This window comes from Piliocolobus tephrosceles, chromosome 18, assembly GCF_002776525.5.
Source record: "Piliocolobus tephrosceles isolate RC106 chromosome 18, ASM277652v3, whole genome shotgun sequence".
Classification (NCBI taxonomy): Eukaryota; Metazoa; Chordata; class Mammalia; order Primates; family Cercopithecidae; genus Piliocolobus; species Piliocolobus tephrosceles.
Genome location: NC_045451.1, coordinates 16,315,766 through 16,338,311, shown reverse-complemented (window position 1 = coordinate 16,338,311; position 22,546 = coordinate 16,315,766). Strand labels below are relative to the sequence as shown.

Below are 22,546 nucleotides of genomic sequence, written 5' to 3'. Positions count from 1 at the left end.
AGGTATCCTGCCAGGGCAGCCTGGGCACCTTCAGAAGGGCGAGAGGGGAAAAGGCAAACGCTCTTTGGAGGCCATGATTCAGAAACCACTGTTTTCATTAATTCAAGACATATTTATTGAGAACCTATTTACATGCCAGGCATCTTAGAGATACAGCAGTGCATAAAATAGACTAAAAGTTCCTACTTCACGAAGCTTCCATCTAGTGGAACAGCATAGACAGCAATCAATATAATTTATCACGTGGTGTAGGAGAGAGTGCTAAGGGCTGAGGAGAAAAACAGCAGAGGCAGTTAGAAAATATTAGAGGTTCTGCAGTTTTAGCTAGCACGCCCATCCACAAAAGTAATAAAATGTAGCAATGATGATGTCTGTCACACTCCTTGATTGAGTGTTGACATCTTATCAAATGTCTGACATGCATTATTTTAGTCTTCATACCAAACTTTTTTTTTTCTTTAAAAGCTAGAGTCTTGCTCTGTTGCCCAGGCTGCAGTGCAGTGGTGCAATCATGACCCACGGCAGTTTCGAACTGTTGGGCTCAAGAGCGATCCTCCTGCCTCTGCCTCCTGACTACCTAGGATTACAACGCTTGGCTAATTTTAAAATTTTTTTGTAGAGATGGGGTCTTACTACGCTTCCCAGGCTGGTCTTGAACTCCTGGGCTCAAGTGATTCTCCTGCCTCAGCCTCCCAAAGTTCTGGGATTAAAGTTGTGAGCTATCTCATCCAGCTAATTCTTTGTACCAATGTTACTAAGTTATTTTATTTGTTTCTGTCTGAAGATGAAAAAGCTGAGAATCACAGGGAATAAGAGACTTTTCTAACAAATGGCACAGCCAGGCTTTGAACCCAGATAGAAACCAGCACCCTTCTCTCTGCTGATGCCCTGGTGTGGCTAACGGCAGCTCTGTGAGAGCATTTGGTCGGCCGAGGGCTCAGTCGGTGGAGGGGCCAGGGCGGCCTCGACTGGTGCAGTGCCAGCCCCTAAGGTCAAGGTTCTCTCAGGGAAAGGGAGCCGCCAGAGGGTTTGTCTTGGGGCTGGCCAGACTGAACGACCACACTCAAACTGTGGATCTCACAAGGCATGAGATCAGGGTGTGTCACTGGACGTGCAGGTCCGACAAAGAGGGTGTCTTCCTTCCATTCCTATCTTCCATCTCAAGTCAGGTCTGTAGCGTTGGAGCAGAGTCCACCCTCTGGACCAGCTTGGATTGACCATTTCCTAGATTTGGGGGAGATTATGTTTCACATTTGGGTCCAATGAGTATTTGGACAACTTACCGAATGAATATTTGAATATATACATCAGTAAATTAATTCTTTTTAGTTCTGATTTATTCAGGTATGAAGAAGAAAACAAGAATAGTTCCACATTATCTCCAACAACCCTGACTCAAAGCACACAATTTTATTACAGGAAACAGTAACATACCATGACCCTGGGCATCGCTGTTGGGAGGGGCTCCAACAGTGCACTGAGGGGTTCCCTTTCTCTGGGGCAAGGGCTGTAGTAGTGGGACCAGGGATTCTCTTTGTCTCCCCGTGCTGGGCATGGTCTGGGTGCACTGTAGGTGCGTAGTACATGTTTGTTCACTTAAGTGTTCTGAATACAACCATCAGTTTACATTCTGTCTTTGGCTTAATGCTTTGCCCAGATGCTTATTAATCTGCTTGGAATTACTCCTTCTATATGTAACGGCCTCAGAGAATGCTGAGGTAGTCTTGATAAGGGTTTAAGACATTGTCAGGGGAACTTTCTGCATTATTAAATATAGATTTATGCAATTATTTTCATGATATATAATATGTGCCATACTTTAAAAAATTCATTTTTACAGTGTTTAAAACTTTTGCAATTATAAACAATATCATGATATATTTTTGTACATAAATTCTTATCTATTTGTTCAGTTGCTTTTTTGAAATAAACTCCTAGAAGTGACCTCACTTGACCAGTCATCAGTATTGCTTCCAGAAATCATGAAGGGCTTGCCTTGAGCCATCCTCACTCATGGGTTGCCCTCCAACCAATGCCACCTTTTACAAAAGGCAGGCAAAGATTTAGGTATCTAGTGGGCAGAGGCCAGGGACGCTGTTCAACAGCCCGCAACGCACAGGGCAGCCCCCCAGTGCTAACAGGGCTGAGGCTGAGAAACCCTAGTTTACAAGATGCTCTGTAATCACAGACCATAGAAGAACAGATGACCCATCCAGTGTGTCAACAGCATTGGTCAAATCAGCACAATCAGCGAGCCCAGACCAGCGACGGCTCACCCAGCAGGCCTTCTGCATCTTTGGAGGTCCTTGGTTAACTTTTACCAGGAGAGGGCGCAAGGACTTTCTTCTTCTTTTTAGATATCTATCGTTAAACATTTCTAAATTTCAGTGTTAGAAAAGAGAGGCAATAGACGTACATAAAATGTGTAGTTAGAGCTCTTAGCACAGAGCTGAGGCACAATCATGATTGTCTGCCAAGATGCGCACCCCTCTCTACAAGCAGGAATCAGTGGGGCAGGAAGGAGTCAGGACTTCTCCGCAAGCAGGAGAAACTCTGCCTCTTCCAGGGAGCAACCCAAGACGTCACAGACACGGCTGCAAATGTCAACTAGTCTTCCCATCCATGCTTCTCTCTCTGAGGGATGGGTGGGCTGAAACCCCCAACACCACAGCCAAAACACCCCGAATTTCTCAGGGCACTGGCAATAGGTTGTCTGCAATTGGGCCTGACATTGAGAAGGTCAGTGGCTGGGCTCTGAAACCCTTTAGTCATCAACAGAGTTTTGTGTGGCAAAATCTGAACCGGACTAAGTCCCTGATCATTTGTCCTCTCTGGACCTGAAACCATCCCGGGAAACTGGAGGATGCAGGGACACACTCCAGCTGGCATTTTCTCCCAGTTGGGCCTGGCACACAGTGCTGGAGAACAGAAGAAATGCTGTCCCAAATATCCCCACCTCCTCAGAGCTGGAATAATTCCCTCTCACTACCCTCACCCCCACACAAATAACAGTGCTTCTCATGAACCTAACAGGCCATTTCTGACGTGCATTACGCAGAACAATGTCATTTCTAGAGTGAGATGAGCTAAACTAGCAGCTCTTGGCCCAAAGCCTCAGCACAGAGGTGCTGTTGCCATCCCAGGGGGCTAAGAAGGGCATGGGACCCAGAGGAGGAGTCTGGGTGAATCCTGGCTTTGATATTTTATTAGTTTATAACCTTGAGCAGATAACCCAACCCCGAGCCTCATTTACTTCATCCATAGCCGTAAAATTCATTATTGTGAAGATTAACGTAGGTCACTCAAAGCCATTTGTAAATTGGATACAGAATGTGAGCTCCTGGAAGAACAAACACCTTCCTCTTGCCTGTCCTCTTGCAGACCTGCTCCGCACCTACTCAACCTGCCCTTCCCCCAGAGGTTCTGCTGAGCCTGCCATTTTACAGAAGCAATTTCCTGGCTCTCTCTTAGCTTTCAGATCTGAGGATAGTCCGTAATTTCTATAGGAATTATGAATTAAAATGTACACATCCCGTGTTCTGGTGGAAGATGGGAAGTGATAATACAATGCCTACCTATCTATCCTTCTTTATACATTATTAATCAGATTGTAGGGCTACAGGGCAAGTCATTTAACCCCCTGGAGGTTGGATCTGGCCTCTAAACTTTGCCCTTCTACAATTCCAAAGTGCAAAGGAGACCCTGTGGCTTCGGGACTAAATGTCCTGAAAGCTTCTTTCGTAGAAAGTCTTCTTGCTTTTTCAAACATTCTGATTAGGGCGATTTCCGAAGTCTGTTTGAACAGTCTGTCATTATTTGTTTAAGTATGAAAGCTGTTTTAAATAAACACATGCTCATTTTATGTATTAAAAGCAACAAAGAAGGAAAAAGAAAACCTGGGTCGTCATGTGATTCGGACAAAATCCCCGTCTCTATATTTAGGAAGCTCTGTGTCCCTTGCTCATGTCAGGACTGGCAAGGGCTTAACCGACTTCACGGATCACAGGTTCACATGGAAAGGCTCGCACGGGCTCCTCCCATGAGGAGGAAGTGGGCAGGGCCTCAGCTCTGCTGGCTCTGTCCACAATGGCTTCTCCATGAATTTCCAATTCAGAGGCCACAGAGGATCTGAGTTCCACCCAGGGCTGGCCCAAGGGGACAGGATGGCCAAACTCCCAGCCCCAACCTTGCTGCAGGGTTGAAACCAGGCCAGGGAGCTGTGGACGGGAACAGACCAGGGTCAAGACTTCTAAGCCCAGCAAAGTTGTCCTCACTCCTCCGGGCCGTGGAGCACTCCCACCTGGGCAGTAGCTGCCCTCCAACATTTTCCTTTTCCCTTCAGAATCTTCAATAATTTTTTTTTTTTTTTTTGAGATGGAGTCTAGCTCTGTCACTCAGGCTGGAGTGCAGTGGCTCCTAGGTTCAAGCAATTCTTCTGCCTCAGCCTCCCATGTAACTGGGACTACAGGCACCCTCCACTATGCCCAGCTAATTTTTGTATTTTTAGTAGAGAAAGGGTTTCATGTTGGCCAGGCTGGTCTCAAACTCCTGGACTCAAGTGATCCTCCCACCTCCGCCTCCCAAAGTGCTGGGATTACAGGCGTGAGCCACTGCGCCCGGTCCACTTCAAGAAATTTCATGTAAACTTACTTCCAAAGAAAATGAGATTTTTTTTTTTTTTTTTAAAGGTCAAATTGTGAAGAATGGAAGAGAATGTTAATTCTAAGTGCTGAAAAGAATGGCATGCAGTTGGGGATATGGGCGGGGGTCCCAAAACAACCCTTATGCCCAGGTAAAGGTAAATATGGAGACCTTTTGAATTCGGTAATGCATATTAAAAGGCTTTAAAAAAGCTTTTTTTAGTAATTTCACTTCCAGTTATTTCTTTTGGAAAAATAATAAAGTGCACAGATTATTTATAATAGCATAAACCTGGAAACAAACGTCTGACAATAGATGACTGACAGCGTGCCCGCATGATGGAAGGCTGTGCAGCATTAGAAGTCATACCCTATAGTTATTGGCAAGAAATTGTGTTCCTAACGTCATACCGAGTAGAGCAGGACAAAACGGTCAGCAAAACAGGATTCCACTTCTGTAAAAACCTAACATATACATGTGCGTGTTTACATACAGAAAAAAATAATATAAAGGAAAACGCCAAGATGTTAACAGTCATTATCTCTGAAGGCAGAAGTAGGTATGAGGACATGGCATTTATGAGGCTATTCTGTTTTTTTTCCTTAGCTGTTTTTTCTAATTCAATACAAACATGTTTATTACTATTTATGAAATATACTTTAATATATACTACATATAATAATGTTACATTCTAAGTGCTTGCTTAGTCTGAAAAAAATTCCAGACTCCATAATTTGACACACAAAAATGTTGGGAGATGATGCCTTGTGGTGGGGAGACATGGGCTCCCAGGCAGCAGCCATGATCTAGAACCATGCAACAGGCCCCCGGTTAAGTGAGGGCCTCCTTAGACCCTGGCCCAGAAGAACTCTCAAGAATTCTGCCCAGGAGACCAAAGCCTGCAATAAGAGGTTCAGGCCCTGAGCTCAGTGTGTGTTCTTGCCTCTCTATATACTGGGGAAATTTAATATGGCTTGGCTGGCTATAAGCAAATTAGAAATTCAGCTACATTCTACAATCTTTGAGCTACGTATACAGACGTTATACAACCAAAGAGAATTCTAAGGGAGAAAAGCCATCCCGTCCCCAAAGAGTTTACACTCTAGAGAGAGGTAATGCTTCTATGTGCACATTTGAACTAAACTAAATCAATGGGTGCCGCCATTTTGTATCCTGCAGACTGCAGTCTCATCAGCAGTAAGAAGAAAGTAAAAAGAAAATCAGACCGTGCCAATGGGAAATCAAACACAGCTATCAAATGCCTTTGATATTTTCTCTTTTTCATGACTTTATACTTTTGTCTCCACGGGGACCTCTGGGGATCTCTTCCCTCACGACAACTTTAAGGTTAGGGAGAAAAAAGGAAAGGGAGAATCACTGTAACAGACTTTGAGCTGGAAGGAACCTCCAAGTATGTTCAGGTTCCCTGAATTGGTTTAACAATGTCTAATAAAGATATTAGCTCTTTTTTTAAATAGGTGAGGTGAGTGAAATTTTGACAGGTAAAGCAAATTCCTTACAGTGTGTATTCATAAGGAAATTCGTGGTGGACAGGAGCATGAAGGCTGGGTTTCACCTGCCTCCTGCACTTCACAGGTTAGAACACTGGCAAGCAGCTGGTTCTTCTCTCTGCCCAGGGAACCTCCTCCCTGCCTCCCTCAACTTGCTTCCTCCCATCCCGACCTTCCTCTCTGCCCCAACTTGGACTCCAGCCCACAACAAGTCTCATTTGGGCTTCCAAGTGTTGCTGAAGAAAGTCACCCAACCTTGCAGGCAGGTGCTGCTGGAAATCGATGGTCTCTAAACTCAGTGAGTTCTGACACCACCTAGGAATTCTTTACTCTTTGTCAGATCTTTTCTGTTCCTTTTGATAACTGTTCCCAACAGCCACCACTTGTCTCACATGTCTTCCCCACCTTTTACTTCTCTGAGAAAATTGGGATCATTGGGCAAGAATTACCACAGCTTTCCACCCTGGCCCATGCACAAATGTCCATTTCTGCCTGTCCTTCCCTGCTTCTCTCCACCCTTCGCCCTGATTCTACCATCTCCCATTGCTTCAGGAACCTTCCTCTGTCAATTGTCCCTGCTCTCAACTACAATTTCAACCGCATCCTTCCTTTCTGGCCTCAGGTATCCTCAAAATGTCCGTGCTGATGTGTGCTCCACCCTAACCATTATCTTCTCTGTCTCTGCCCTCCTAGACAAGCTGCCAACCCACACTCATTGGCTCACTTTCCACCCACATTTGAACTCACTCAGTCTGGCTTCTGCCTATATTGTGCCTCTGAAACCACCTCCACAAAGACCACCAATACCCTCCATGTGGTTAAATTCACTGGTTGTGAGGTTGTATCTTACTAGGGGCTCTGATGCCCCGGACACCGAGACCACTGAGGGTCTTCTGTGACTCTGCTCTCTTTGGGCTGCCTCCTTCCTCCTGAAGAAATTCCTCTCTGTCTCCCTCATGGGCACCTCCTCCCTGGCCTATTCTGATAAGTTCTCAGTGCTGCCCATCAGGCTTCTGTCTGGATATTTTCTTTTCTCTCTGTGGCCAATCTCTGTCACTCTCTTGGTCTTAATACCACCCCTGTGATAATGTCCCTAACATCTTTATATCCAGTCTCACTGTCTCCCCTAACTGCCAAATACTTATTCCAATTGCTTTCTAAGACATCCCCTAAGGAGTTTGATCAACCTGCCCCAAACTGAAGCTATCATCACTCCCTCCATCAAGCCTCCCTCTCTTCCTGTCTTCAAGCTGGCTATGGCATCAAGTAAACCTACAGCCTGAGAGTCTCCTAGATGTTTTTCTCTTCCTCATGCCCCACATTCATTCACCAGTAAATCCTATGGCCATAGGTTAGGTTCCCTCAGAAGCAGACCCTAAGACAAAGATTCGAGTGCAAGTGGTTTATTTGGGAGATGATGCTAGGAACTCTAAGGGGAGCAGGGAAGGGAGAGAAAAAAGGAAGAGACCCATGCATGAGTTACCTTATCAAGCAAGTTATTGCTACTGGCAAACAGAGCTTACTCCTGCCAGGGAAATCTGAGGGCTAGTGTAGACCGTGCATCTCTTGTTAACCCACTGAAGGGCTAGGGAGCTGGGGTATTTATACGCCAACTCCTGCTATTCATTGGTTGAAGGTTGCTCCTATGGAATGTCAATACCCCAGCACTCCTAGCTGGTCATGGCACAGGTGAAGTACCCATCAAGGAAATAGATGCAGATGCCATATCTCTTATAGCTGGAGGTCAAGTTAGTGAGCACTAAAGTGGTAACGGCCAGGGGACAGGACAGAACAGGGCAGTAGATGCACTGCCGATTTTACCACCTGAACACTTCTCTCCCCCTTTACCTTCTCTCCCCAGGATCACTGCTGTGATTTCCAATCTGATCTCTCTGCCTCGGTCTGAGTCTTGTGGTCTGCCTGTAAACCTCTTCCATGTACTGCAGCCAGAGTGATCCATTCAGAATCAAGTCTGTTGCTTCCATGCTTAAGTCTAAGGTTCCCAATGCCCTGGCTCCAACCTAGTCCTCCTGCTCAGCTTGTCACTCTTAAGTCAACTTTGGTTCATTCAGAGATTCAGCTCAATCATTTTCTGCAAGCAACTTTCTCCAAATCCCTAGGTTGAACTAAATAATCCTTGGCTGTTCCCTGTTCACAGTATTATACGAAGATCATCTGTTTACATGTTTGCCTTCCCCTTTCAACTATTAGCACCTGGAGGTGCAGGACCATGTTTTATTTATCTTTGGATCCCTGGAGAATGTGTCTGTCATATATTAGGAACTCAACAAATGTTTGTGGAGCTGAAATAAACTGATTGGTTTTACTATACAGCAGATTTTTCAAACATCCTAATAGATAATTTTTTTTAAAAAAAGGGAGTATTCAGAGGCCAGATAAAGGACTGGCTTAGATAAAATTCAAGTTTTTTTTTTTTTCCCCCAGCAGCAGCCTCTAGTGTCTTCCTCCCAGGGACTGATGTTTAGTCAGTTCCCAAGGACACAGAGGGATCTGATTGGTCAGTGCTGGTCAGTGTCCCTGCTATATTGGTTACTAAAAATTATCACCCCCCACTCACAGGTGCTTGATTTTCCAAGAAAAGGAGTAGCATTTTCCAAACTCATTTGGCCACTAACCCCTCTGTCAAGGAGACTGCTGCTGTGTTTGGAGTATTAGGAAGACAAACTTTGACAAGTGCTGCCTAAGAGGGTGAAAGGACAATAGCAGGGCATTGGCAAGAGGGGCAGCATTGGTGCCTGTGGTGCACAGCAGGGGAGATGACCAGAGGTCAAAGGCTGTTTCTAGACATCTATGCAAACATAGAGACCACTGAGTGCGTCCTGATCCTAGATTCCACCAAGGGAGCTGGAGACTCATTGGCAATACTATCTGTGACTACTGCAGCCGCACAGAGTCTATGACATGCAACCGTCAGGTGAGCGAGGATGCCAGGAGAAAGAGAAAGGACATGAAGGAGGAAGTGGGGTAGACAGACACTCGTCTTGCAGAGAGACCTCTCCACAAAGTCAAGCAAGATTCTCCTGACACCAGAGTTGGCTCAGAGCAAAAGGGGGAGCAAGCCACCCTGGCCGCTGGGAGTGGTGGCCGGCAGAGCACACGCAAGGAAGTGAGGACTTTTTTCTACCTGAATAAAGCAGCTGGTGAGGAAGTGACTCCATTTCCCCCCTTATCATAGGCTTAGCAGGATTTCCTCCACAGCCACATTGTGCTGAATGAGTCTAGAGGGTTCCGTCTGCAGAGCAGCGTGGCTTTGGCAGCTGCACTCTTGCTTCTGTCCCCTGTGACTCTTCCTCCCGCACCCTCCCTTTACTCCCAAAATATTGTTTCCGGGTTTGGGGGAAAAGGAAGGGGGAAAAAAATAACCCTTGAGCATATAACTGAAGGACACACAGCTGCTGGGCCGGAGATGGCGAAGAGGCACGGGAGCGTGAGAAGCACAAGGATTTGCCTTCCTCCGGGCTGGCGGGCTGGCGAGGGCTACTCCCCAAAGCCATCTCCAGTGCCTAGGGGTTGATCTTGGAGGAAGTCTGGGTCCAGGGGGAGGGGCTGGTTGAATCATGAGCCAATGACATACGTGAAACCTAATCTCTGCGTCATTTGGATGTAACTAGAAACCTGCTGGAGACATGGCAGGAGATGAAAAAACCCAAACAAAACAAAAACAAAACTTGCCCGCTTACCACAGTTGGTCCAGGGACGTTCTGGTGTATTCTGTTATGCAAATTTAGCTAAGAATGCAAATCAGGCAGGGGCCCTCAGGAGTTGGGGAGGCTGAAAAATGAGAAGCGCAAATGGGTGCTTCCTTTCTCCAGCATTATTTTCACAGTTTGAAAATAATGTGCAAAGATGGCTTATGCCATGGGCCAGGGCAGAGGAAGCTTGGCCCTAACCACTGCTAATGGAGACTTGAGCCGGAGCTAGCTATTCCAGAGATGGACCTCAGAGGATTCCTTAGTCTAATGACCTTCTGGGCTGGGGTAGAAGGTGGTATCTGGAGGGGGGCACAGAGCCAAGTTCCCTGCTGCAGCACTAGCTATGCAAATACGGCAGGGCACCTGTGGGCTCATGTCCCTCCTGCAAGAAGCTGTGGTCAGTCCAGTAATTCAAAAGACGTACTTCTGAAATGGGTGAAGAAATGCATTTATAGCAAAAAGTGCTAAAAATATGTTAATAGTTATGCTATTTGGTTCACCAGGTTCATGTAATAAACCATAACAAGAGAGACTAAAGGCCGTATCTATATGACCTTGAAATCTCAACTTCAGCGGGCTTATTCGTTCAGTAACCAAACATATTTTTGTAAGGTGTTGAATATTTAGCTTAAAGCTAAACAAGACACACACCCTGCCCTATAGTAACTGCTCGGTAGTATTCCCAGTGGCTTCCATGGGCCTGAGAATTTTCTCAGTACTGCATTCAAAGCACTTTGTGTCTGTAGGTCCATTTGCCCAGCAGTGGCCTTGCCAGGAGAGAAGAGGCCCATGCTCCTGTCCTCATTTTAAGGTACACCTGAAGAGGCTCTAAAGAAAGGGCCTATATACACACAGGTCTCAGTCACCTGCTTTCCAGTGTTTTGGCTTTAAAACAATGTTTCTTCATTTTTCTTCCTACCTTCCTCATTCCATTACCTACCTTCTTTTGGCTAGAGCTTCTGAGGGCCCTGCCTATTTTGGTGCTCAGCCCTTTCTTGTTTTGGGCTTATGCTACTTCACTGTTTGGGGGGGAAGTGATACTTCCCCCCCAAACATAAAGTGACAAACTTAACACTTTATGATATTGTGTTGGACATGAAAATATGTCCAGCAAAAAACTTAATTATTATAACTCAACAATAAAAACCTAACTAGCTAAATTTTTAAAAAGGCCAAAGGATTCTGGTAGACATTTTACCTAAGAAGGTACACAAATGGCCAGTAAGTGCATGAAAAGATGCTCACTATCGTTAGTCATTAGGGAAATGCAAATCGAAACCACAAGGAGAGATCACTTCACATCCACTAGAGTGGCTCTAATTTTAAAAATAGATAATAACAAGTGTTGGCGAGGATGTTGAGAAACTGAAACCCCTGCACATTGCTGGTGGGAATGTAAAATGGTGCAGCCATTGTGGGAAAACAGTTTGCTGATTCCTCAAAAAGTTAAACAGAGTCACTACATGACCCAGCAATTCAACTCCTAGTACACCCAAAGGAACTGAAAGTGCATGTTCACAGGAAAACTTGTACACAAATGTTCGCATCAGCATTATTCATAATAGCCAAAAGTGGAAATGGCCCAAATATCCACTAACTAATGAACACATAAACAAAATGTGGTCTACCTACACAGTGGAATCTTACAACTCAGCCAAAAAGAGGAGTGAAGCACTGACACATGCGACAACATGGACGATCCTCAAAAACATGAGGCCAAGTGAAGGATCCAGGCACAAAAGGCCACCCACTGTATGATTCCATTGATATGCGATGTCCAAAATAGGCAAGGCCATAAAGACAAAAAGTAGATTAGACGTTCCCAGGAGATGGGGAGATGGGGAGACTAGGGAGTCACTGCTAATGGGTACCGGGCCTCTTTTTGGAGTGATGGAAAAGTTCTGGAATTAGCTAATGGTGATGGTTGTATAACCTTTTGAATATCAATGCGCTGATCACTTTAAATGGAATTTTATGGCATGTGAACTATATCCCAATAAAAGAACTTAAATTATATTCCTTACACAACACGAAGAGGGACTAAACTATTTTTATACCATATGGAATTCCACAGAAGTACTGGCTTGTGATGGATCCTCTGCTCACAAGTGTATGAGGAATGGGAGTCTGCTGGTTAGAAAATGTGCATCACTGTCATTCTCCAAAAGAAAAAAAGGAAGAACTGTAGTAGGAGGTGGCGTGGCTTGTGTTCTAGATGAGAAGTTAGGGGTCGGGTGTGTGAGCAGCAATCGAGGCGCTCCTCCTTGTAAGGTGAGCAGCTCACGTCACCCCTGGGTCCTTCCATTTTCCTCACCTGAAAACTCCACCGTAGCAAACCTCTAAGAAGTCTCTCTCCGCTCTACCATCTGGGCTTACCTAGTTAGTGACCTTATTCTGCACCCTTTCCCGTGCATCCTTGAGGATGCGACTTGGGTTCTGTTGGTGCGTGCCAGAGCTGTGTTACTGTAACTGCTGCCGAGGATCTCCTGCTTCCTCTCTGTGTGGTCCATCTCTTCCATCCGCCACTTCTCCACTGCTCTTCTCCCCACCTGGCCTCAGACCCTCCTGCTGTGAGTTCGGAGGAGGTCTTTCTTGGCATAGCAGTCAAGCTGCTGTGACCTCTGATGTGCCTCTGTGCTTCCAATCTCTTTGCTTTTATGAGCATAATCCAGGTTATTTGTCCCATACCCCAACCCCCATATGCCCACAAAGCCCTCTGCCTCTCATGTCAATTTTAATTAGAACTGGTGACATCAGTGTGGCTCAAAGTAGGGAGCAGGTGGGAAGCTCTGCTTATCCTCAATACCGAACAGGACTCTCCACTGCCTGGCAGGGGCTGGGGATTCCATGGGCAGACTGGCGTTTGGAATAGATCCACCAACTGTTCTTTCTTGGGATCTGGAGCCACAGGTGTGGCTCTCCTCCCCACCCCACGCCACTGTCCATACCTGTCTCCGTATGTGAGCAGAACATAATCACTGTGGGCTCCACAGGGATTAGCCACAGGCAAATATGCTCTACTTGGAGGTCATGATTTGGGCCAAGTGCGCTGTGTCCCCTGTGCCTGCCATGTGACTCGTGAACATGGGGCATGGCCCAGGCTGCCTCCCTGTATTTTTGTCACTGCAAGAGTTAATTCATGAAAATACGCCAAAAATGGGAACTGAAAGCAGATGCTTGTTAAGTTCTGCAGCTTGGCCTAATCGCTGTCATCAGGACGTCGCTGCTGGGGGCAGTGAGGGGAGGGAGTCCTTCATTTATTAAACTTGGAGGGCCAGAGTTGGGGGCCAAATGTTTGGTTCTCACTTGTTTAAATCAGTAAGTGTTGACTGAGGCTGGTGGTAGGGGGAGTACAAAGAACCTGCATGTCCTAATAGGAACTTGCTGAAAGTGGCCTCAGACCTGGAGGAGGGTAGGTAGAAGAAAAAGAGCAAAGCAGACTAGGCTGGGAGGAGGCGGCATCCTCAGCCAGCTGGGCACTGCCAGCCTCTAGCCCTGCCTTGTCTGGCACTTGCTTTTCGGGACTGGTTAAGAAATCAGCCTGGGCATCTTTTCTGGAAGTGCCACACTGCATTGGCTCCAGGCAGCCCTGATGACCTACCGCAGGCCCAGACATCTGGCGAGGACCAGATGCACCCCGGGTGATGCTGGTTCTGTTGTTCTTGGTTTGGGGCAGGTAAGTCACAAATGGCTGAACCTTCACACCCTGCTCACATCCCACTTAAAAGCACCCCAACGTATAATAGTCTTGCTCGGATCCCAGCTCCCCAGTTCTGCTCAATGGGTCATTCTGTGACTGTCAAAGCGACTGTGATGATCCTCTGAGAAGCCCATGGGAGAGGCTTCTTATCCACACCATCAATCTACCGATCAGTAAGAGAAGAACAGTTATATCCTCTGTGCTCTGGGGGACAAGGGGAGCTGACGGATGGTGGTGAACTCCTCGGTGAGCTCCACATGGGCATGCTAAGAAAAATCTGCTTTCATTTTGTAGTTTATGATTTAGTTCAGTTCACCTGGAAAGACTCAACATGAATAAAACCAGATGCATTTCAAGGAACACTGCTTGGCTCCTTGACAATCCTCTTCCTTCCTCACCAGACAGTCTTCCTGTGCCAGGGAAGACAGCAGACCTCTCTATCACAAGGAAAATGCAGCCTCCGTCAGTGGCAGCAGCTGTTAGAACCAGGACAGGTAAATGGCGGGCCAGGGCAGCCTGTGGTTCTGGAGCCTGGCTCATTAACACATGGACAAGACATGCCAGCGTGGCCTCTCGTACGAACAGCTGTTTACGGTGAAGGACCTCTGACAGTATGCTTTCTGTTGCAAGAAGGATACTGCCGTATATATAACTAGAGACAGAAGCAAAAACAGAAACTCAGGGAGAGAAAAGGGAGACACAGAGGCCCAGAAAGACAAAGAGAAAGAGAAAAAGAGAAGCTGAAAGCAATCATGGATGAGTTTTCAGTGAGTGGAGGGGCTGAAATATCTTCCATCAGCACAACCTCCAGGGGCACAGTTGACAGCTGGCTGACCTGACCCAAGGACACGCTCTCACAGTGAAGCCAGTGACGCCGGCCTGCTGGGGGCAGGAGCAAGGTCAGAACACTACACGTGCCCACTGTACAAGGCCTGTCAGCGTTGTCGGCAGTGGGCACTTAACACGAGAAAAGTCGTGCCCCTGGGAGATCCACTTCCAAGGCAACTGTCACTTCCCGTCAAACGCTCAGGACGGGTCACACACATTTGCAGCTTGCAGTGGCGAGCCTGGGGACCCTGCCTGCAGAAGGGATGCAAGTATGTGCTGGCTGGATTGCAAATGGGATTTGAACTGTGCTACGGGGCCTTCATACACTGACTATTCCTCAGGCAAAAGGGCAGAGCCAGAACATTCCAGGTGGGACTGGCAGCTGAGTGGTCAGAGGCCATGCCTATGCACGTGCAGCATCCACAGAACCTTGCCGCCATTGCAGAAACTTTGGAGTGAGTTGGCTCAGGTTGCATTCAGGGATGCGAACATTTACTGGCCACCTGCATTGCACCCAGTATTGTGCGGAGCGCTGCAAGAGAGATAGTGAGCTTGACTCTGCATGACAATGAGCTCCTTAAGTTAGGAATGACGTCATACTCATCACCCAAACCAGGTACTCAGGAAAACCCTCTTCCAATGGGATGACTCAGAGATGTTCACACCTAACATCGTAAGAATAAGCTCAGGTTTGGGCTGGTGAAGGCTTCAAGAGAAACTTTAGGTCAAGCAAATTGCTATTTCCACTGAGGAAACCCCATGGCCAATCTTGGATACACAGGCAACATGTTTTTCATAGTATAACTGGTGCTAACTTTGGATGGCTCTTTCTAGCTCTTTCTTTCCTCTAGCTTTGATCTATCCTTTGGACATATCTGAATTGAGCAATCCAACCACAGGCAAACCACTTTAAAAAGTATTTATTTAGCATCTACTTCTGGCCAGGCACTAAATCTGGGATGAGGAGAGAGATTGAACCGTGGTGCCAAAGCCCATAAAGGTGACTTTTATAAACAACTCTAGACAGAAGAGACTGCCAACAGAAAGGTCACACAACTTGCTCAAAGTCACACAGCTCATTGCAGCAAAGCTGGGGTTCGAATCCGGGACTATGTGACTGCCAGGCATGTACCTTTTCAACTACATTTTGCTCCTCCCAAAGGAAGCAGAAAAGACATACAAGATCCAGCTCCGGCTCCCCCAAGCAATAAATATGAGAGGCTAAACAGGAAGTCCCAAGGAGTGACAGGGAAGGCTCAAGAAATGTACCAAGAGTTTTTAAGATGGGCTGGGAGGCGGACAGAAAGTGAGACAGGAGTTGAGCCCTCAGGACTTCAAATAAAAGCAAGGAAATCGAGGATGGTGTTTCAGGGCAAGGAAGTGGCATGTGAGTTTGGGGCCACCCTGGCGAGTCCTAAAGCAAGCCGGTGTATGTGGGCAGGGGTGAGTCAGAGTGAATGGGGCCGCATGAACAGAAAGAAGACCCTGTGACCATGGAGAAACCACCAGTCACAGGACCTTCCCCATCCTCCCCACCCCCACCCGCCCTGGGCACTGGGCAAGGCTGGATCCCATGGGAACGTGTGCGACACACTCTGGAAGCCCCTGACTGTGGTCCGGCCCTGTTGCTGGGGCTGCACGTGCCATCTCAAGAGTATTTTAAAATGTTGTATGATATAGACTCAAATCCCCAAAGAGAAATTCTTTCCATATTATTCAGGAAAAGCCCTCCTATTTACAGTGCTGCTTCACAGGGAATTGTAGAATGTGAAACAGAATAAAATTTCCTTGAGTCACAAAAAGAAATCCAACTTGAGGCCTAGTTTAGAATATTAAAATATGTGGCCCCAGAGCTTCCACAGTGGCAACTGGATTTTGATCCTTTCAAGGGATCAGCTCAACTATTCTTGCTGGATCAAAAGCGGTTGTGTCTGCAACATGCATGAACAAGAGTGGCTCCCACACCATGGACAGAGCACAAGCCCTCAAAGAAGAGACCCAGGGGAATGGTGGGGATGCTTCCCTGGTCACTAGCCCTACTGTCCAAGAGATCTAGGAGGATGGGGGGGCTTCCCTGGCCACTAGCCCCACTACCCTGATGCCTGCTCCTTGCACAGTCTCTCTCCTCCTGGAGGCACCCCTTGTGACTCCTCATGATTGGAAACAGTTTTTCTCTACTCACTTAAATTTTTTAAATTTTCATAATTTAACAAAGGCAGAGACCTTTAAATTCCTAAGAACCTACCCACCAAGTGTTTTACATGAACCTTGCTATGCTCACCAAGCATTTAATCCTTTAACGTTCGATGTGTTACTGGAAGGCCAGAAGTTTGTGAGGCGAGTTTGTGATTGTTGCAGGGAGACCCAACAAGCCAAACTCTTTCAGCATTTTGGCAGTTGCATGCTGAGAGGGAATGTGGTCAGTGCAACATCTCTAATACACCACATTAAAGATGAACAAACAAAAATGCAGAATCACAGCATCCATCATGCACAGTGGCTATAAGCTCAGGTCTGTCCTCAGCACACAGGATGCCCAAAACCTTGCTCAGACAGCGAGGAGTTGGTGGGAGACAAAAAAAAAGGCTGGACATGGCCGAGATCCCCGAGGTCCCCCAAACCTGGCTCCCTTGCCTTCACTATAACTCAGACAGGACACCTGTCCTAGCTCCCAAATCCCTTTTCCCTGCCAAAATTCCCTTGATTTTTTTCCTCCTTCTCTTTGTCCTTTGCTTTCTTGTTCCCTCCTTGTCTTGCATTTTATCAGCTGAAGTTCATTCCTCAGCCCTGATCCCCACAACCCGTTCTCCATTTGCCTATTGAATTCTAGGACAGAGAACTCAGAGCCTGAGCTTCCTGGAAGACGCTAATTCCCCACTCCCTCAGATACATAAAGAACTAAGTGTTGGCTGAGCAGAACAAGTGAGACTTCTGCAGCTGCGGCCGGGGCTTGGCCATAGTTGCGAGGGACCTTCCAGCCCACTTCTGGCGGAAGGACCCTGGTCGTGGACACCGATGGGGAAATGGGGACTGTCCCTGAGCCCCCCAAGAAATGGAACGAGGTAACTCGAGGCACTGTGGTTACCATTTGACTGTGGAAGTCTGACAGGACGCCAGGCCTGTGATCCACGCTGAAGTCAGCCAGAGGCCTGCCTTACACGCCTCCTTTAACCCTTGTGGAGTTAAATGCTGGCATTGTGGTTATGGGACAACTGGAGAGGGATTTGTGTTGGATAAATGAGCAGAATAAAAACGTCTAAATTTCATCTTTTCTTTGTGTGTTTTCACCTCTGCCAAATTCTTGGAATTCTTATGTCTTACAACTTTATGTGCTTTTCATTTCCGTTTGAACCTGAAACATCATTTAAATGTCTTTGGAGGTAATCTTAACCTACTGAAACACGCCGAGAAACTGTGAAAAAAGTATTAGGATTATTCCACACACACGCCTGGTGGGTTTTAGGAAGTTTTTGATCCCCAGGCGTAAGTTCATGGTTGATGGAATACAGATTCAAACAGGTATGTTTTACTAACTCGGTACACCCACTTGAAAAAGGTGATTTTATTAAGGGTAATTTTAAATGCGAAAAAAATAACTTCACTGCCATCACGTCTACAATACCTTTTGGCGAGAAAGCAAGAATTCGGAGGTTTTAATGTTTGGCAATGGAACACATCGGGGACAGGAGTCCCAGCAGAGCTCAACCCCTGGCTCTGAAGCTCATCACGTTATCCTAGATTTATAACCGGATAAGCTGGTCTGTTCTGATGTCTTTGGTTCTATCACAAACCACACAATGGCAAGCTGTGGGGTCTGAGTGTCGATGCGCCCTTTCTCAGTTCCTCCACTTGTGGTCCAGGGATTCACCTCTCCTGGCTTTGAGAGCCTCATTTGTAACAGGAAGAGATGCCCCGTGGTCCTCTAAAGGCCCTTGGTGACACTCAAGTGACATCACTTTTAGATTCTGGGACTCCGTTTTATGTCTGTGCATCAAAAGCACGGAGGATGAAAAGGGTCTGATACAGTTGGGGCACTGGGAGAAACAGGTGCCAGCAGCCCTGCTGGCTTGCATTCAAAGTCGCAATGTGCCATCGCGTTTATTACCGGTGCAAATAGAGGCTTGAACCCTAGAGGGGGTTTTACCAGAAGAAGCTGGGACGTGCCCTGCCGCAATATAGAAGCTAGGAATGTTCTTGATATTCTAGACGTCAAAAGAAACACAAGCCAAAATCTTCATGGCACCAGACATTAGAATCCCAGTCAGGGTTTCTAAAGTCCCAACTATTTCTGCTTAAGAATCCACCCAATAGATATTCCGACAGCGCAGATGGCATGAAAGCCATATTCCAATAACACTGAGATGATTTTATGAAAAATTAAGGGATGTCTTCTCTGGATGTGTCCTACTTCTCAGCCATAAACAATATCCATTATTTATGGTAACTTTTGATGATAAGTTAATACCCCAACTAAAGGAGTTTATGGTTTTCATCCCTATTCCTCGGGCAACGGAATCATACATCACTCAAGATTAGTGTGTTATTCCCTTTTGACGCCCCCAGGAGATATTTCTTATATCTCCCAGAATACCCTCTTGAACCAAAAGTTTCCACATTTAAGTCTTTTCTCAGAATGTTTCCCTCTCCATGCCCGACCCCTCCCTGCTTGGAAAATGCAGAGAAAATCCATCAGTCATTTTTGGGTTATCAGACTGTGACAAATTTGTTTTTCAAGCTTCAGAAGATTGCTAAACTGGGCTTTCCCCGCCCCCCCATTTCAGATAACTCAAAACTGGTTTGGATCCGTGACATCAACCTTGGCATGTATGAAGAACAAGGAATGAGGACTTTGCCTTGTTTGGAACCAAAGAGAAGAATATCCATTTTCTCTCTCTCTCTCTTTTCCATTTTTATTAAGTCAGTATTTTTCCCTTTTAGCCAGATGATGTACACTTTTAACATTCCAGGAAAAAAGTGTCAGTGATATGCAAGTCATAATAAAAGAAAATCAAAAGAAATGCAATTACAAAGGACAGGGAACTGTATCATTTTTAATATAAAATGCCCAGAGGAAAATCTAATTTAAAAAATTACCAGCACCATATAAATGAGAAGAGAATATAAGAAAACATTTGTTAGTTTAAAAATTAGCTTAATCCTTAATGTTTCTGGCTCTTGGACTTTCATCTTTATTTTTAAAGGCCAAAAATGGTCTTTCGGTGCTGATCAGGAGTAAACCTCTCAATGATGCAATGAGATACTGTGAAGTGGCAACGAATTTCCGTGGCCTCTGGCCTGCTGCCTGGAATGTAATAGGGGGAAAAAAAACCCAAAACGGTTGTTAAATAAAAACAGTGAACAAACAGCGAGGATGAAATAATAACCTTCTCACTCTCATTATTATAAAGGTATCTATTACAAACAAAAACAAATATTCACATGGCACGCTGTTGTTAAAAAAGTGCTTCCATATATATCATCTGGTGTGGTCCTCCCAACAAGCCACAGAGAAGTTACTAGTGCTGTCACCCCTCTTCCATGGATGACCAAGAATACGTAACTTTTCCAAGGACACCTAGTTAATCAATGATGAAACCAGAACTCAAACCCAGAATTCTGTCATAAAATATTCTGCCTTTCTACTCAATCACGTGGCCTCCCTAAATGTAGCTGCGACTCCCAGCTAAACGGGCCTGTCCGGAACCACGAAGTCATAAGTGTGCATGGAGCAGCGACGCGCTCATGCTGACACCTCTATCTCTTTGATAACGTTTACATTATGAGAAAAGCACCAAGCTCATTTATGTCAGAAGTCCACAACGTTTTTGGCACCAGGGATGTGTTTTGTGGAGGACAATTTTTCCACGAATGGGGTGGGGGATCATTTCGGGATGAAACTGTTCCAACACAGATTATCAGGCATTTGGTTTCCATAAGGAGCGCACAACCTAGATCCCTCGTGTGCACAGTTCACAATAGGGTTTGCACTCCTAGGAAAACCTAATGTCGCCGCTGGTCTGACAGGAGCCGGAGCTCAGGCAGTGATGCTCTCGAGCTGCTCACCTCCTGCTGTGCGGCCCGGTTCCTAACAGGCCACAGACCCATACCGGTCCCGGGCTGTATGTGTAAGTTGTAACTGCTGGCTTGTGCCAGACAATTTTCGCTTGTTCTGTCTCTGTTTCTCTTCTAGCCCAGGGAGATGTCATTCTGCTACCCTCAACCCATGTGAGGGGAAGCTGAAACTATTCACGTATTTACAGGGAGAGTCCAAATAAGCATGCAGTAACCCAGCCTTCCTTTCAAACTCTTTGCTTGATGGAATCACCAATTTTCATTTCAGGCCTGAAAAATAACACTGTTACGACAGTGACCGGCAGAGGATTAACAGTGAAGAAGAGAGGAGATGTCACCAATAATACTGATTTCTAACCCTTTCTCTAGTTTTTGCTTGGACCAAGCACAGTGCTTAACTATATGGCTCTCTACAGAAAGGTTTCTCCTGACATGAGGCGTTGATTGATTGATTTTGAGACAGAGTCTCCCTCTGTCAGTTACCCAGGCTGGAGTGCAGTGGTGCGATCTTGGCTCACTGCAGCCTCTGCCTCCTGGGTTCAAGCAATTCTCCTGCCTCAGTCTTCCTGAATGGCTGGGATTATAGGCACCCACCACCACGCCTGGCTAATTTTTGTATTTTTTTGTAGAGATGGGGTTTCACCATGTTGGCCAGGCTGGCCTCAAACTCCTGACGTCAAGTGATCCTCCTGACTCGGCCTCTCATAGTGCTGGGATTATAGGCGTGAGCCACCGCGCCCAGCCTGACATGAGGCTTTTAGGTACAGAAAGAGAAGTTTCCTTTGTCCAGATGCAATTTTCCCCCATTTTGCTTGGGTCAGCCTGAAAATGAAAAGAGAGTGATCTGGTGGCAAGATGGCTAAGGTTTCTCTTCCCTTCTTCAGCAACACCCAGCTGAAGAGTGGACGCCAGTGAATGCATTCTGCTCCTATCATCAATAGCTGTGGGCCCAGGAGGGCTGAAAGAAAAGCAGAAAAATCACTTTTTTGCTCAGCGGGCATTGTGATGGTTTTTCTTCTTTTATTGCTATGTGTATCTTCTCCTGTTTTTCTTTCCCTCTGCATCTGAGGTTGCCATTCCCCACTTTCTCTCCACATTTTCTTGGCTCCCTCCAGTTTTCTCTGGAGTGACATTCCCCTTCCTCTGTGAAACCATCACCTCTATGTATTTCCTGTGTCCCACGAGCCTGCCACAAGTTCTAGAATTAGACTCTGCTCAGCCTTCCCATGAGCTGTTTTAGTCTGATATTCCAGCAGTCTCCACGTAGGAAAAAAGAAGTCGATTTAAATATGAATTCCTGTAAAGCTGAAGCTTAGCTAACACATTCTGGAGACCTTCTGGCAGAAAAATGTCCAGAAAGATTGGACTGTAACGTAAGATTTGATGGTTAAGAATGAGTTATCAGGTTTGGGAGTGAGAGGGGGTATTGGGTCTCCAACCTCCACTGGGCTGCTCCTGTCATATTTTTCTAGCATGACAGGCAACACTCTTCAAAGGTTACTAAACCGTGCCTCCACTGAGAAGGAAAATGGGACTCTTCACACTGAGCTCTCTGTGTACCTTCAACAAATGACTTCTGAAGTCATCTTGGTCTCCTCTTCTATAATGCAATCAGGGGCATTCCCTGCTTCTCTTTAATCTCTCTAATTACTAAAAGAAAATTTTCCCCTCCTTGTGTTTTTTTTCTATAAATTGGCCTCATAGATTGGTCAAATTTATCTGTCCAGATTTCCCCCCAAAATGCCCTTCCCCACACTGACTGCGGTCACCCTAAGCTGCTTTTTGCCTATTGCCAGGCTACCTCCCCCAACACCAGTCTACCCTGCAACTGACTAACATCTAACCCAGCAGAAATGACTGGGCATCTGTAACATGACTGGCATGATCAAAACCCTGGGGTGGATTCAGAGAAAAATGCAACTATTCCTCTCCTCTATGAGGTCAGGAGCAAGCAAAACAAGCAAGAATGTCCTGGTGGCAGAAGGGGTGGCCATGAGGGTTCAGACAAGGAAGAGTTCACTCTGGCAAGCCCCTCATCGCAGATGAGGGGCTGGGGGCGAGAGGAGGGAACAGCACAGGCT

The 22,546-nt window shown here is 46.2% G+C and overlaps 1 protein-coding gene across 2 annotated transcripts in view; it reads right to left on the bottom strand.

The window, feature by feature from the left end:
• BCL2 (BCL2 apoptosis regulator) overlaps window positions 1–22,546 on the bottom strand; it is a 197,345-nt gene that overhangs the window by 5,510 nt on the left and 169,289 nt on the right. The gene's annotated exons all lie outside the window — the stretch shown is intronic.